We start from the raw sequence: 14,969 nt of genomic DNA on the forward strand, positions 1-14,969 counted from the left end.
GGAGGTATTACTGTTGTCCCTAATGATAAAGCTGAATTGATTCCTCAAAGAATTATCACAGGTTATAGGATGGTAATTGATTTCCACAAATTAAATAAGGCTACTAAGAAAGATCATTACCCCTTACCTTTTATTGATCAAATGCTAGAAAGATTATGCAAACATACACATTATTGCTGTCTAGATGGTTATTCTGGTTTCTCTCAAATACCTGTGTCGGCTAGAGATCAATCTAAGACTACTTTTACATGCCCTTTTGGTACTTTTGCTTATAGACGTATTCCTTTCGGTTTATGTAATGCACCTGCTACCTTTCAAAGATGCATGATGGCTATATTCTCTGATTTTTGTGAAAAAAATTGTGAGGTTTTCATGGACGACTTTTCCGTCTATGGTTCCTCTTTTGATGATTGCTTGAGCAATCTTGCTCGAGTTTTGCAGAGATGTGAAGAGAATTATCTTGTCTTGAATTGGGAAACGTGCCACTTTATGGTTAATGAAGGTATTGTCTTGGGGCACAAAGTTTCTGAAAGAGGTATTGAAGTTGATAAATCCAAGGTTGATGCTATTGAAAAGATGCCATGTCCCAAGGACATCAAAGGTATAATAAGTTTCCTTGGTCACGTCGGATTTTATAGGATGTTCATTAAGGACTTCTCAAAAATTTCTCGGCCTCTGACTAATTTACTACAAAAAGATGTACCATTTGTCTTTGATGATGATTTTGTAGAAGCATTTGAAATACTTAAGAAAGCATTAGTCTCTGCACCTGTTATTCAGCCACCTGACTGGAATGTACCCTTTGAAATTATGTGTGATGCTAGTGATTACGCTGTAGGTTCTGTTCTAGGGCAAAGAGTTGATAAGAAATTAAATGTTATCCATTATGCTAGTAAGACTCTAGACAATGCTCAAAGAAATTATGCTACTACCGAAAAGGAACTTTTAGCAGTTGTATTTGCTTGTGATAAATTCAGACCCTGTATTGTTGATTCTAAAGTAACTATTCACACTGATCATGCTGCTATTAAATATCTTATGGAAAAGAAAGATGCAAAACCTAGACTCATTAGATGGGTTCTCTTGCTGCAAGAATTTGATTTGCATATTGTTGATAGAAAAGGAGTTGAGAACCCCGTTGCAGACAACTTATCTAGGTTAGAGAATGTTCTTGATGACCCACTACCTATTGATGATAGCTTTCCTGATGAACAATTAAATGTCATAAGCACTTCTCGTAGCACTCCATGGTATGTTGATTATGCTAATTATATTGTTGCTAAATTTATACCACCTAGCTTCACATACCAACAAAAGAAAAAGGTTGTCTATGACTTGCGACATTACTTTTGGCATGACCACATCTTTATAAAGAAGGAGTAGATGGTGTTATTAGACGTTGTGTATCTAAGCATTAACACGAACAGATCCTACGCAAGTGTCACTCCGAGGCTTATTGTCGGGGAAACTGATCAACGAACACCTATGGGGCCGGCGGACCGGGCCCCTTTCGGTTCGGCGGGGGGAGGAGGTCGCACGAAGAGCAGATCGAGGCGAGGCACACGAGCAGTTTACCCAGCTTCGGAGCTCTCCGGAGAGATAACACTCCTACTGCTGCTTGTCTGGTTGTATTATCTGGTGTTCTTGCTCTCGAGCCAGAGAGTGATGTTTTCTGGGCTACGAATGAATCGAAGCAAAACTGTCCGATCCTCCGAGCCGAACCCCCTCTACGTTGTGCATGGGCCTCCTTTTATACACTAAAGGGGTCACCGATAGGTGGCAACGTAGAGGAGGGTAAAAACGTAAAAAGTGAGGTAGTTGATACAGTTGCTTGTACAGTGCACCCTACCTAACCCTGATGGCAGGGGACAAGGGCATTAAATGCCCATCTGAGTCGCCCGAACAGTGCAGAAAAGGACCGTTACGGGCGCCACCGTTCGCCACGATGGTGATCTTGTCAGCTTCGCATGCCACCGCGTACTGCTGGCTGCACAGCCTCCCGCCACGCGCACCCGGAGAGGCCCCCAGAGCGACACGTTGGTGGATGCGCTGGAGCGTGGACGCAGAGTGGCCGCCTGCCGCGGCAAGCACCTTGCCGCTGTCGTTATCTTCGCTGGGCCCAGAAGCTCGTCGCTCACCGGGCCTTGATGTACCTTGTTTAGTCTTCCCGGCAAGCTCCTCTTGCCGGGGCCTTGCTGCCTTGCCGGAGCGCGTGGCGCGTCACGGCAAATTCCTTGGAGCGCCTTGGTTGGCCTTCCCGGCAAGCTCCTCTTGCCGGGGTCTTGTCTCCTTAGCTTAAATACTTTGTTCTTGGATGGCTCCAAGGGAACCTTGGGGGATCTTGGCGTTCGCCCGGCAAGCCTTTGCCGCGGGGTGCTGCAACTGCCCGTGCACAAGTTCGGGGTACTAGGGTACCCCTATTCTAGTACACCGACAGGAGCCCCTGGGCCTGGGCCAGACACGGTGCCAAGCGCTGTTGGGCCAGGCCCAAGACAGGCCACGGGCACACACGGGCTGGGCCACGCCAAATCTTGTTCTGTATTCACCGCACTCTCCCATAACAGCACGCGTTGAATGCGGCATCGTGGGAGAGATCATGGGTGGTTGTTTATTAGGAAGGCCGAAACGTCCGCCCCGTCCCTCTTTATAAGCAGAGGAAACAGGGGCAGTTCGTTCCCCCTCGCTGGTTGCTGCTACTCCTTCTTCACAAACTCCGCCGCGCCCCCCTTCTTCTCGAAGCCGAGAGAGCAGCGTTCCGCCCCCCCCCCCATTGCCACCAGCATCACCACGCCGTCGACCTTCCCCACCACCTCCTCCATGGCCCCGAAAGCCGACAAGGGAAAGGGCGTGAAGTCGGCCGAGGCGCAGTGGCTCGCGGCACTGCGGAAGGAGTGGGCGATCTTCACCCCCAAGCTCGGCGTGCAGGAGCTGAGGGAGTACTTCTACCTCTTTTGGGCGACGGAGACGCGTGCGCATCCGCGCACGAGGGTACTCCCGGCCGCTGCCTCGGAGTCGGCTCCAAATGGGTACCCGTTCTTCCCGCTATTCTTCTATTGCAGGCTCTGCCCGCCCTTCTCGGAGTTCTTTTGCGACATTATGAACACATATGGCTTCCGCCTCCTTGACTTCACCCCCAATGTTGTCCTGACCATGGCAGTTTTCGCACACTTGTGCGAAAACTTTGTCGGAGTCCACCCTAGTGTAGCCCTTTTCCGCCATTACTTCATGCCTCGGGTAGAGAGAGGAGAGCCGCTTGCCGGAGGGATTGCTTGGATCTCGAGAGTCGGCAAGAAGGATGCGTACTTGGAGGGTGAGCTCCGCAGCAAGTGGGAGGAGTGGAGAGCGGAGTGGTGTTGGATCGTCGAGGAGGATCCGCAGCCCTTCACCGCCATGCGCCAAACTCCAATAGTGCGCGGCAATGACTGGAGCAACGTGGCCCCGGAAGACGAGAGGCTGAAGATCGCCATCACTAGGATTCTTCGCCTCAGGCTTGCCGGGCTCACCGTAGGTGCTGTCGGGGCAGATTTCCTCCGCCGCCGCATTGCTCCCCTGCAGGAGAGGGGGAGGCCCGCTGGGGAATTCAAGAATTCGGCGGACATCATGAGGCTGCGGCCGGGCCTCAACTACAACTTCACCGTCTTGGAGTTGGATGCAATGCTCTTGGAATTATTCAAACGCGACCCCCAGCACCCATTCACACTGCCGAGGGGCGTAGTTCCTTTGTGCAATAACTCTTCGCTTGACCGGATCCGCGCCATGATGCCGTTGTGCGATTCACACGGCATCGTCCCAACTTGGCAAGAGCCTGCGGATGACGTTGTGCGAGCGTTCTTCGACACCTTGGAGGAAGTGCCGGTCCGCGCCGACGAGCAGAAGAGCCTCACCCGTGACACCACCGACGAGGAGCTACAGCTCATCGCGACTAGGGCGGAAGAGGCTGCGGCCGCAGCTGCTGCGGGTGTGTTTGGGTTTACTGTGGAGGAGGCGGAGGCTGCAGAGGCGGCAAACCTTGCCGAACGCGCGGAGTTCATGGGCGAGGAGGAGCCTGCCGGTTCCGAAGCCGAGTCGAGCGAGGCCGGTGAGGAGGAGGCTGAGCCTTCAGAGAGCTTGCCGCAGGCGGAGCCCCCGGCCCTGCCAAGGAGGCGCCTTCGCAGGGTCGGGGACGCAGCGGGGCGGCAGCCGGCTCCACAGCCACCGAGCCGCACGACGCGCTCTACCGCGGCAAGCAATGTTGCCGCGGGAGCGCCTCACGCAACAGCGGCAACTGGAGCGGGATCTTCCCGGGCCACCGCCACTGCCCCCGCCAAGCGGGCAAGGGATCCTACTCCTCCACCTCGCCGCACCGGAGGAGGGCCGGACTTCGATCTTTCCGCGCTCAGCTCCGACGAGGAGGAAGAAGAGTGAGTTTCTTTGGTGCCCTTATAATCCTTCAATCTTGCTGTTTATATCTTGTATCTGACTTGCTCCAATCTAGACTCTTTTCTTTTCAGAACACTGGCCCAGAGAGCGGCGAAGAGGGCCAAGGCCGCGGTGATCGTCATCGAGGATGACCCCATTGCGGTGGCAGGAGGTGGGCCCGAGACCATCTTGACGGACCCGGCAATCACCCATCGGAGCAGCCCCCAGCGCAGCCCCAGCGTAAGTTCATAGTTTAGCCTTCTGCTGTCGGGCGCGCTTGAGTGCTTTTTCCTTTGTTGATATCTTGCTTGTTGACTTGTGCAGGAGCAGAGCAGCCTCATCAGGAGCGCCCGGAGGCCGGTCCCGAAGTGCCACCTGCTTCGACTGCGCCGCCAAGGGAGGAGTCCCCGGCAAGGGAGCGCTCTCCGGCAAGGGGGGACTCTCCGGCAAGGGACGGTACTGCTGATCCTGTGGCGACCGAGGCTGCAAGTGAAGATCTTGGCGCAGGTAATCCACTTGCCCAAAAACTTTCCCTTGGGTTCTGCTTCTTTCATTTTTCCATTCTTGGATTTTTTTTTTGATTGATTTTCCTCCCCTCTTCGTTCTTCATACCCATCTTCGGCTGAGCCAATGGAGACAGAGGGCGCCGGCGAGGAAGGTGCCGGTGCTGATGTGGCCGCCGGCGAGGAGGCCGCCGGGGCTGCTGCTGCGGAAGCCGGCGAGGGGTCGGGCGATCGCACTGACGACCCTGAGGCCGCAGGAGCGCCGGGCGCTGCTCCGACCGCCGAACCCTCTGCCGCTTCTGCGGAGCCGGGCTCCGAGGAGCCCCAGCCCGGCGCCTACTTGCAGGCCGGTGACAATATCTTCATCAAGCTGCCCTGGGCGTCGAGCTCCAGGGCGCCGGTCGAGGGGGAGACTTTTGACGGGGAGGTGCTCGCCTCTGCTGGGCTGTCATTGGTCGACGCGCCCGGCAGCAGCAGCGGCGAGCCTGAGGAGGAGGAGCTGCTGCGGAAGCTGCTGTCACTCTACCGCACCCGGCAAGCCAAGCTAGCTTCCCGGGAAGCGCTTGTCGCGAAGGCGGGAGTTGACATGGAAAAGCGCGCGGAGGAGCTCCGGGGCCAAAATCAGGAAGCTCTCCGGTCCCTGGCGCAGGAGCGGGAGCGAGTCGACGAGGAGCGCACGGCCTTTCTTCTCGAGAAGGCCGAGGCTGAGGAGGAACAAAGACTTGCTGCCGAGAAGCAGTCCGCGCGGGAAGGCGAGCTAGTGCAGCGGAAGGCCCACCTCGACAGCTGAGCTCGCCGAGCGTGAGCGAGCACTTGGCGGGGCGCTCAAGGAGGCAAAGGACGCCGCGGCAACTGCAGAGGCCGCCAAGAAAGAGCTAGAGGAGAAGGTGGCGCAGCTGGAGGCCGACATTGGGAAGAGCGGCGAGGAGCTTGCCGCGCTCAAGCGTGAGCGCGAGAAGGATGCTGCCGCCCATGGTGAGCTGCAAGGCCTTCTCGCTGAGAGGGGCAAGGAGCTCAGCGCCGCCAAGGATTCCAAAGCAGACCTGGAGCTGAAGCTGGCCACGCTGACGCAGATGCTGGAGGCCGTGAAGGAGCGGGAGAAGACCTTGGCGGAGAAGGTCAAGGCTGGCGCGGCGCTGCTGGAGAGCATTGCAGTTACCCAGAACTCGTTCAGAGACACAGTGGAGCACTGGACTGAGGGTCTGGTGAACACTGCCACAGTCATCAACGAGGAGCTGGCGCAGCTGGGGATGGAGGATTTTGGGTATCCTTCCGACAAGAGTCTTCAACCCAGCGCCAAGCTCAGCCTGTTCTTCAAGGGCGTGCGACGACACTCCAGCGGCTCCGGGAGAGGATCCCGAAGCAGCTGGCCGACGAGTCCGCCAAAATCTGCGTCGGGGTTCTCCAGAAGGTGCTGATGAAGGTAGCCTTCCGCAATCCAGGCCTCAGCTTCACCAACGTCCTTAGGTCTTTGCCGCCTGACGCCGATCTGGATGCACTCAAGGCCCTTGTCGCACCCATTGTGGACAAGGTGAGCGAGATCAAGAGAGTCGAGGGCGGACGCGTAGATTAGGCCGCCCATTTCTTCTTTTCCCTTGTCGCTGCTAATCATGTTATGAGAACAGTCTGTTAGAGCTGCGACAAGTTATTTTTGTAATATAACTTTATTTCTGTTATCAATTGCAATGTTATTTCCTCTACTAGAATCCTTCCTTTGTATGTTATTACCCTACGCTTCTAGGGAACTTGTCGGCGCAGGCGCCCGAGCCGCGAGCGCTGAGTGCGGAACTTCAGCAGCCTGCTGGCGGCGCCGCTTCCGACAAGAAACCTTGTCGCGACTAGATGCAGCACGCTTAAGCTGTTGAGCGGACTCGAAACAAAGTAAGGGCGCAACTAGCCACGAGTTGGTTCCTCCGCGCACAGGTTTTCCATACAAAGCAGGGCCGTTCGAGGAAGATAACTCAAAATTTTAAAAAGTGATTGCTCAAACTTTGGCAACTTAGCTTTTCTATCATTTGCTTCCTGGTAAGGCAAGTCTTTGCTTGAACGACGCCTGGCCCATACCACAATCTTCTCCTTCCACCCCCCGGCAAACTTGTGCGCGAGAGAACCTTCTTTTCCTTTAAAAGAAAAAGAAAGAAGAGAAAATAATAATATGGAGCTCTTCGGCTCGTTACTGCTTACCGGATGTAGGTGCTGCACAAAGTGTCAGATAATCACATGCAAGAAAGGAATTAACGCATGAAATGGACAAGCTTTGCGGAGCACATGGGTTTTTACTTATGCACGGGATCTGCGCCCGGCTTTGTACAAAGGATTACATGCAACAGCGGCAAGACTTGTACAAAAGGTGGTCGCCGGAACGGGTTCCGGCAACCGCGCCTTATGGGAAAAACTTACAAAGATGCTCTATGTTCCAGGAGTTGCTCATCGGAATGCCATCTTCGGTCTCAAGGCGGACAGCGCCAGGCCTTGTGACGCGTCTCACCCGATAAGGGCCTTCCCACTTCGGCGTCAACTTGTTGGAATTCTTGGCGGACTGAACGCGCCGAAGAACAAGGTCGCCTTCCTCGAAGCTTCTGGCTTTAACTTTGCGGCTATGATAGCGGCGCAAAGCTTGCTGGTATCGAGCAGCTCGTACAGCAGCCTGAAGACGATCTTCCTCAAGGAGCAGCGTGTCGTCTTGCCGCAGCTGTTCTTGCTCAAGCTCATCATAAGCGAGCACTTGAGGTGATCCGTATACGAGTTCCATGGGGAGAACTGCCTCTGCTCCATAGACTAGAGCGAAAGGTGTCTGGCCAGTGGCTCGATTTGGCGTCGTTCTGATCGACCAAAGAACCACCGGTAGCTCCTCGATCCAGTTCCTTCCGCACCTGTGTAGCCTGTCGAACGTTCTGGTCTTGAGCCCGCGCAGCACTTCAGCATTTTCCCTCTCTGCTTGACCGTTGCTTCTTGGATGAGCAACAGAAGCGAAGCAGACCTTGGCGCCAAGGTCTTGGACGTACTGCATGAAGGTGCGGCTCGTGAATTGTGTGCCGTTGTCGGTGATGATCCTGTTGGGGATCCCGAAACGGCAAACAATCGACCTGAAGAACTTGACTGCTGACTGTGCTGTCACCTTCCTCACTGGCTGCACTTCCGGCCACTTGTTGAACTTGTCGATTGCGACGTACAAGTACTCAAAGCCCCCGACAGCTCGGGGGAAGGGGCCGAGGATATCGAGCCCCCAGACCAAAAATGGCCAGGATAAAGGGATCCTCTGGAGAGCTTGAGCTGGCTGGTGTATCTGTTTGGAGTGGAACTGGCACGCTTCACACTTGGTTACTTGTGCAGTTGCATCCTGGAGGGCTGTCGGCCAAAAGAAACCTTGCCGGAAAGCTTTGCCGGCAAGTGCTCTTGCGCCAATGTGGTGTCCACATATGCCTCCATGTATCTCCGCCAACAGCTTTTGTCCATCTTCCCGGCGAATACACTTCAATTTCACACCGTTGAGTCTTCTTCTGTACAGTATGCTATCGACAAACTGGTACATACTTGACTGCCGGGCTACTCTTTCCGCTTCTTCTTGTTCTTCGGGAAGCTCTCCTGTCTGAAGGAAGTGGACAATCTGCTGTGCCCATGCTGGAGCTTGTGGCTCGACAACAAGGACTAAAGGCACATCTGCTGCTGCGGGAACATCTGCTTCTGTGGCAAGGACTTGCGGCCCTGCCGGAGCTTGATGTTCCCCGGCAAGCTTGCCGGAGCAAAACTTGTCGGGAGCGTCTGCTTCAACGGAACAAACCATTAGGCTTGCCGGAGCAGACTGCCCCTCGGCCTTCTTGGTGTTGATCTTGGGGACTTTCTTGGCGGCGGCTTCAGGGAGCTCTGCCGGAAAGTAGTCGCCGGAAACCAACTTCCTCTTCTTGCTTTGTCCAGTTGATGGTGTTACGGATGGTTGAGTCAACTTAAGCACAAAGATCCCTGGTTCCATAGGTAACTTTAGTACGGCGCACTTTGACAGGCCGTCAGCAATATCATTCTAAGTTATTGGGATATGCTCCATTTGTAGGCCGTCAAAGTGCTCTTCTAGCTTCCTCACTTCATCAACATACGCTTCCATCAATGGACTCTGGTAGTTCTTGTTCACTTGTCGGACGACAAGCTGAGAGTCACCCCTGACAATGAGCTTCTTGATCCCAAGGTCTGCTGCGATTCTGAGACCGGCAAGCAATCCTTCATACTCTGCTGTATTGTTGGTTGCTTGCTCTTTGGGAAAATGCATCTGGACTACGTACTTGAGGTGCTCTCCGGTGGGTGCGACAAGCAGCACGCCTGCACCGGCGCCTTGCAGCGAGAAGGCACCATCAAAGTACATCAGCCACTCTTTGCTTGCCTCTTTGACGGGGATGCTCGTTTCTGGAATTTCTTCATCTGGGGTTGGCGTCCACTCTGCTATGAACTCTGCCAATGCTCTGCTTTGGATAGTTGAGGTGCTCTCAAACTTGAGGCCAAAGCTTGACAGTTCGAGCGCCCACTCGACAATCCTGCCTGTTGCTTCTGGATTTTGCAGTATCCTCTTCAGCGGAAAGCGAGTGACGACTGTGATCTCATGTGCTTGGAAGTAATGGCGCAGCTTTCTCGAGGCCATGAGGAGGCCGAAAAGCAACTTATGCACACCAGAGTACCTTGATCTAGCCCCCTGCAGAAGAGAACTAACAAAGTAAATTGGGCGCTGCACCATTCTTCTTGGCATCTTATCATGCTCCTGCGCAAACCCATGTTTGTCGGGACCAGAGCTTGTCGGCGAAGCCCCCTGCTTGTCGCTGGATGGATCTGCCACTAACGCAGCACTAACTACTTGATTGGTTGCCGCTATATAAAGCAGCAACTTTTCTTGCGGCTTAGGTGCGACAAGCGTTGGAGTGGAGGACAGGTATCTCTTCAAGTCCTGCAGCGCAGCCTCCGCTTCCGGAGTCCATTTCATTGGACCTGCCTTTTTCAAAATTTTGAAAAATGGCAGGGCGCGCTCAGCAGATCTAGAGATAAACCTGCTGAGAGCAGCTATGCAACCGGCAAGCCTTCGTACATCCTTGACGTGCTTTGGTGCTTCGATCTGCTTGATGGCTTTGATCTTGTCGGGATTGGCTTCAATTCCCCGCTGAGACACGAAGAACCCGAGAAGCTTGCCGGAAGGGACTCCAAACACGCACTTCTCGGGGTTAAGCTTGAGGTTGATCTTGCGCAGGTTTGCAAATGTCTCGTCTAAATCTTGAATCAAGGTCGCTTTGTTCTTGCTCTTGATCACTATGTCATCCATGTAAGCTTCCACATTTCTGTGCATTTGCGGCTCAAAAGCATGGTGGACTACCCTTGCGAATGTTGAACCAGCATTCTTCAAACCGAAAGGCATCCGTACGAAGCAGTACGTGCCACACGGGGTGATAAATGCGGTTTTCTCTTCATCCTCTTCTACCATGAAGATCTGATGGTATCATGGGATGGAGTACTCCTCTGACATGGCCTGCTGCTTCCAACTTCTTGATTTCTTCTGCGATGAATTCTTGGAGCTCCACTGCCTGCTTCCTGACTCTCTGCTTGACGGGCCGCGCATGAGGACACATGGCAAGGTGGTGCTCAATTACTTTCCTGGGAACACCGGGGATATCAGACGGTTGCCACGCAAACACGTCGACATTCGCCCGCAGGAAAGCAACGAGCGCGCTTTCCTATTTGGGGTCAAGAGTGGCGCTGATGGTAAAGGTACCACCAGTGCCGTCCTCCTTGGCGGACACCTTCTTGGTCTCAGGTGGAGCTGCCATTGCTTTCTTACACTTGCCGGTGGAGCTCGATGGTGCGTCCTCGACGGTAGCGCAGCACTCCGAAGAGGTGCGCTTGCCGGAGTAGGCATCAGAGCTCTTGCCGGACTTGGTCTTCTTCTTCCCCCCGGGAGCTTCAGCGGCAAGTGTCCTCCGTTCTGCTGCAGCTGCTGCTTCCCGGTAGATCTTGTCGGCACAGATAAGAGCATCCTTCTTGTCGCCAGGGACAGAGATGACACTTATTGGGCCTGGCATTTTCAGTACGTTGTACGCATAGTGAGAGGCTGCCATGAACTTGGCGAGTGCCGGACGGCCAAAGATTCCATTATAAGGTAATGGAATGTCGGCAACGTCAAACGTGACCCTCTCAGTCCTGAAGTTCAGCTCACTGCCAAATGTTACTGGCAACGTGATCTTTCCCTTTGGCTTGCTCCTTCCCGGGTTGATTCCTTGAAATGTGTCGGTCTCTTCGAGCTCGCTGTCAGGGATCTGGAGCTTCTGGAGCATCGCGGAGGAGATCAGATTCAAGCCGGCCCCGCCGTCAACTAGCATCTTAGTGACCTTGAGGTTGCGGATTGTTGGTGAAACTAACATCGGCAAGCACCCGACCGCAGTTATGCGATCCGGGTGGTCCTCAATATCAAAGATGATAGGCGTGCCGGACCATTTCAGAGGCTTGTGTGACTCGACGGGTGGTTCTGCTGCATTAACTTCCCGCACCCACTGCTTGAGCTGGCGGTGCGAGGCATGCAGAGAAGCACCACCGTCAATGCACAGGACCTCTGTGGCTCTCTGGAACTCCTGCTCATCAGTCTCCTCATCATCCATATCTTCATCGTCGCCGTCATCTTCATCCTTGTCGCGGCCGCGAGGAGGTCTGTCTCCTTGCCGCTGCTTGGCCTTGCCGCGGCGTCCTCCTCGACCGGGACGTTTCTTGCCGGACCCACCAGCTCCTTCCTGGGCCTTCTCCTTGTCGCGCCGCTCATATTCAGCTTTCTGTTGCTCAACAAGCTGCTCGACTCTCTTACAGTTCTGAAGATCATGGCCATTGATGCGGTGAATCTTGCAATACTGCTTGTTGGTGCCATCCTGCTTGTCGGCGACCGCCACCTCCGCGGCAACCTCCTTGCCGGAGTTACCAGCTTTGGCTTCCTTGGCGCCGCCACCGTTGCTGGACTGCTCAACAACTAGCACTTCTTTGCCTTTCCTCCTTCTGTTGTTCCGCCGCCGGTTTTTCCTTGTCGGGGCAGCATCTTCACTGTCAGATCCCCCTGCTCCTATATTTTCTCCGGGGAGTCTCCTCCCTTCCTCAGCACGCGCGCACTTGTCGGCCAGTGCATATAACTCACTGACGTCCTTGATCTTGCACATCGCCATTTCCTCCCGCATCCTGCGGTTCCGCACGTTCTGATGGAACGCGCTGATCACCGTGGCAGGGTGGACGTCTGGGATGTTGTGCTGCACACTACTGAATCTCTAGATGTACTTGCAAAGGCTCTCCTTCCTTCTGGGCGAGCAGATGAAGATCACTCTCCTGGCCATGAGGCTTGTGTCCGCCTGTAAAGGCGCCGACAAACTGATGACACAGATCAGCCCAAGAGGATATGGAGTTGTCCGGCAAGTGCATGAGCCAGGATTTGACATTGGGCTTGAGCACCAGCGGGAAGTAGTTGGCAAGGATCTTGTCATCTCGTCCCCCGGCAGTTTGCACCGCAATGGTGTAGATGCTGAGGAACTCTGACGGATGCGTCTTGCCGTCGTACTTCTCCGATACGTCTGGCTTGAAGTTCTTTGTGCTGGGCCACTGGACTTGCCGCAGCTCACGAGTGAACGCAGGACAACCTACCACGTACGGCAGATCACCTGGTTCCCCTGGCGCATGCATGTCAACAGAGGGCCCAGCGCGCTTGTCAGATTGACGCCACGCTTCTCTTCGGCGCTCGATGCGGGTTCGAGCGTCTTCTTGTTGTCGATCATGAAGAACTTGGCGCTGATCGCGATGAGCTCGTGGATCCGACGATGCAGTGGAGTCGCTGTCGAGGTGGATCCGGTGAGTCGGCGATCTCGGCCTTCGGGGCGGTGATTGCATGGTAGTTGTACCTCCGCCCGTTTCGTCGCCACCGGCTCGCATCCGCGGTCCTGTCGCGGCGGCGACGCGCTCGGCCGCCATGGAGTGTCGCCGTTGGCGTAGCCGATGAGACTCTGAATGTTAGCTCTCCATTCGTTGATCTTGTCCGACTTTGGAGGGTAATCTAGGAGAAGTTGAGCTCGCGCCAAGGCTTCTGCTGGGGTAGTGGGTGGCAGTGGCGGACGGTGCGAGGAGCGGGACGTGCTCGAACTTCTAACTATGTTAGAAGGAGCAGTATCCTGTCCAGGCGACCGTGCCCCGCTCGTGCCAGCACGCTGGCGTACATGATGGTCTTGAGCGCCCCGAGATCCACCAGCTTGGTCTTGGGCTATCATGCGTATGGCACTGCTAGTGCCATGACGCTGTTGATCTTGCGCCTCCTGAGAGTGGCGTGGAACATGTACGGTCGCCGAGGTTTGTGCAGCCTTGTTCTTGGACTTGGCGGCATCATGAGCTTCCTCGTCAACGTCCTTTCTTCCGCCGGCGTCCATCCCACCACTCGTTTGCTCCAACGGTGGCGGAAGTGACGTGGATGGAGCGGCCGCCGCCAAAGTCTTCTTCTTCGGTGGCATGTTGATGAAGGGAATGGAGATCCAGCTCGTGTGAACGCCGGATCAGGCTCACGCAATCTCGACGCCCCCTACCTGGCGCGCCAAAGATGTCGGGGAAACTGATCCACGAACACCTATGGGGCCGGCGGACCGGGCCCCTTTCGGTTCGGCGGGGGGCGGAGGTCGCACGAAGAGCAAATCGAGGCGAGGCACACGAGCAGTTTACCCAGCTTCGGAGCTCTCCGGAGAGATAACACTCCTACCGCTGCTTGTCTGGTTGTATTATCTGGTGTTCTTGCTCTCGAGCCAGAGAGTGATGTTTTCTGGGCTACGAATGAATCGAAGCAAAACTGCCCGATCCTCCGAGCCAAACCCCCTCTACGTTGCGCATGGGCCTACTTTTATACGCTAAAGGGGTCACCGACAGGTGGCAACGCAGAGGAGGGTAAAAACGTAAAAAGCGAGGTAGTTGATACAGTTGCTTGTACAGTGCACCCTACCTAACCCTGATGGCAGGGGACAAGGGCATTAAATGCCCGTCTGAGTCGCCCGAACAGTGCAGAAAAGGACCATTAGGGGCGCCACCGTTCGCCACGATGGTGATCTTGTCAGCTTCGCATGCCACCGCGTACTGCTGGCTGCACAGCCTCCCGCCACGCGCACCCGGAGAGGCCCCCAGAGCGACACGTTGGTGGATGCGCTGGAGCATGGACGCAGAGTGGCCGCCTGCCGCGGCAAGCACCTTGCCGCTGTCGTTATCTTCGCTGGTCCCAGAAGCTCGTCGCTCACCGGGCCTCGGTGTACCTTGTTTAGTCTTCCCGGCAAGCTCCTCTTGCCGGGGCCTTGCTGCCTTGCCGGAGCGCGTGGCGCGTCGCGGCAAGTTCCGTGGAGCGCGTTGGTTGGCCTTCCCGGCAAGCTCCTCTTGCCGGGGTCTTGTCTCCTTAGCTTAAATACTTTGTTCTTGGATGGCTCCAAGGGAACCTTGGGGGATCTTGGCGTTCGCCCGGCAAGCCTTTGCCGCGGGGTGCTGCAACTGCCCATGCACAAGTTCGGGGTACTAGGGTACCCCTATTCTAGTACACCGACACTTATGGAGGACACCATGCTGGGGATAGAACTGCACATAAGGTATTGCAATCCGGTTTTTATTGGCCTACTCTCTTCAAGGATGCCCGTAAGTTTGTTTTGTCTTGTGATGAATGTCAAAGAATTGGTAATATTAGTAGACGTCAAGAAATGCCTATGAATTATTCACTTGTTATTGAACCATTTGATGTTTGGGGCTTTGATTATATGGGACCTTTTCCTGCCTCTAATGGATATACACATATTTTAGTTGCTGTTGATTATGTTACTAAGTGGGTAGAAGCTATTCCAACTAGTAGTGCTGATCATAACACTTCTATTAAAATGCTTAAGGAAGTTATTTTTCCGAGGTTTGGAGTCCCTAGATATTTAATGACTGATGGTGGTTCACACTTTATTCATGGTGCTTTCCGTAAGATGCTTGCTAAATATGACGTTAATCATAGAATTGCATCTCCATATCACCCGCAGTCTAGTGGTCAAGTAGAATTGAGCAATAGAGAGCTCA

Source organism: Triticum dicoccoides, chromosome 5B (assembly GCF_002162155.2).
Source record: "Triticum dicoccoides isolate Atlit2015 ecotype Zavitan chromosome 5B, WEW_v2.0, whole genome shotgun sequence".
NCBI classification, from domain to species: domain Eukaryota; kingdom Viridiplantae; phylum Streptophyta; class Magnoliopsida; order Poales; family Poaceae; genus Triticum; species Triticum dicoccoides.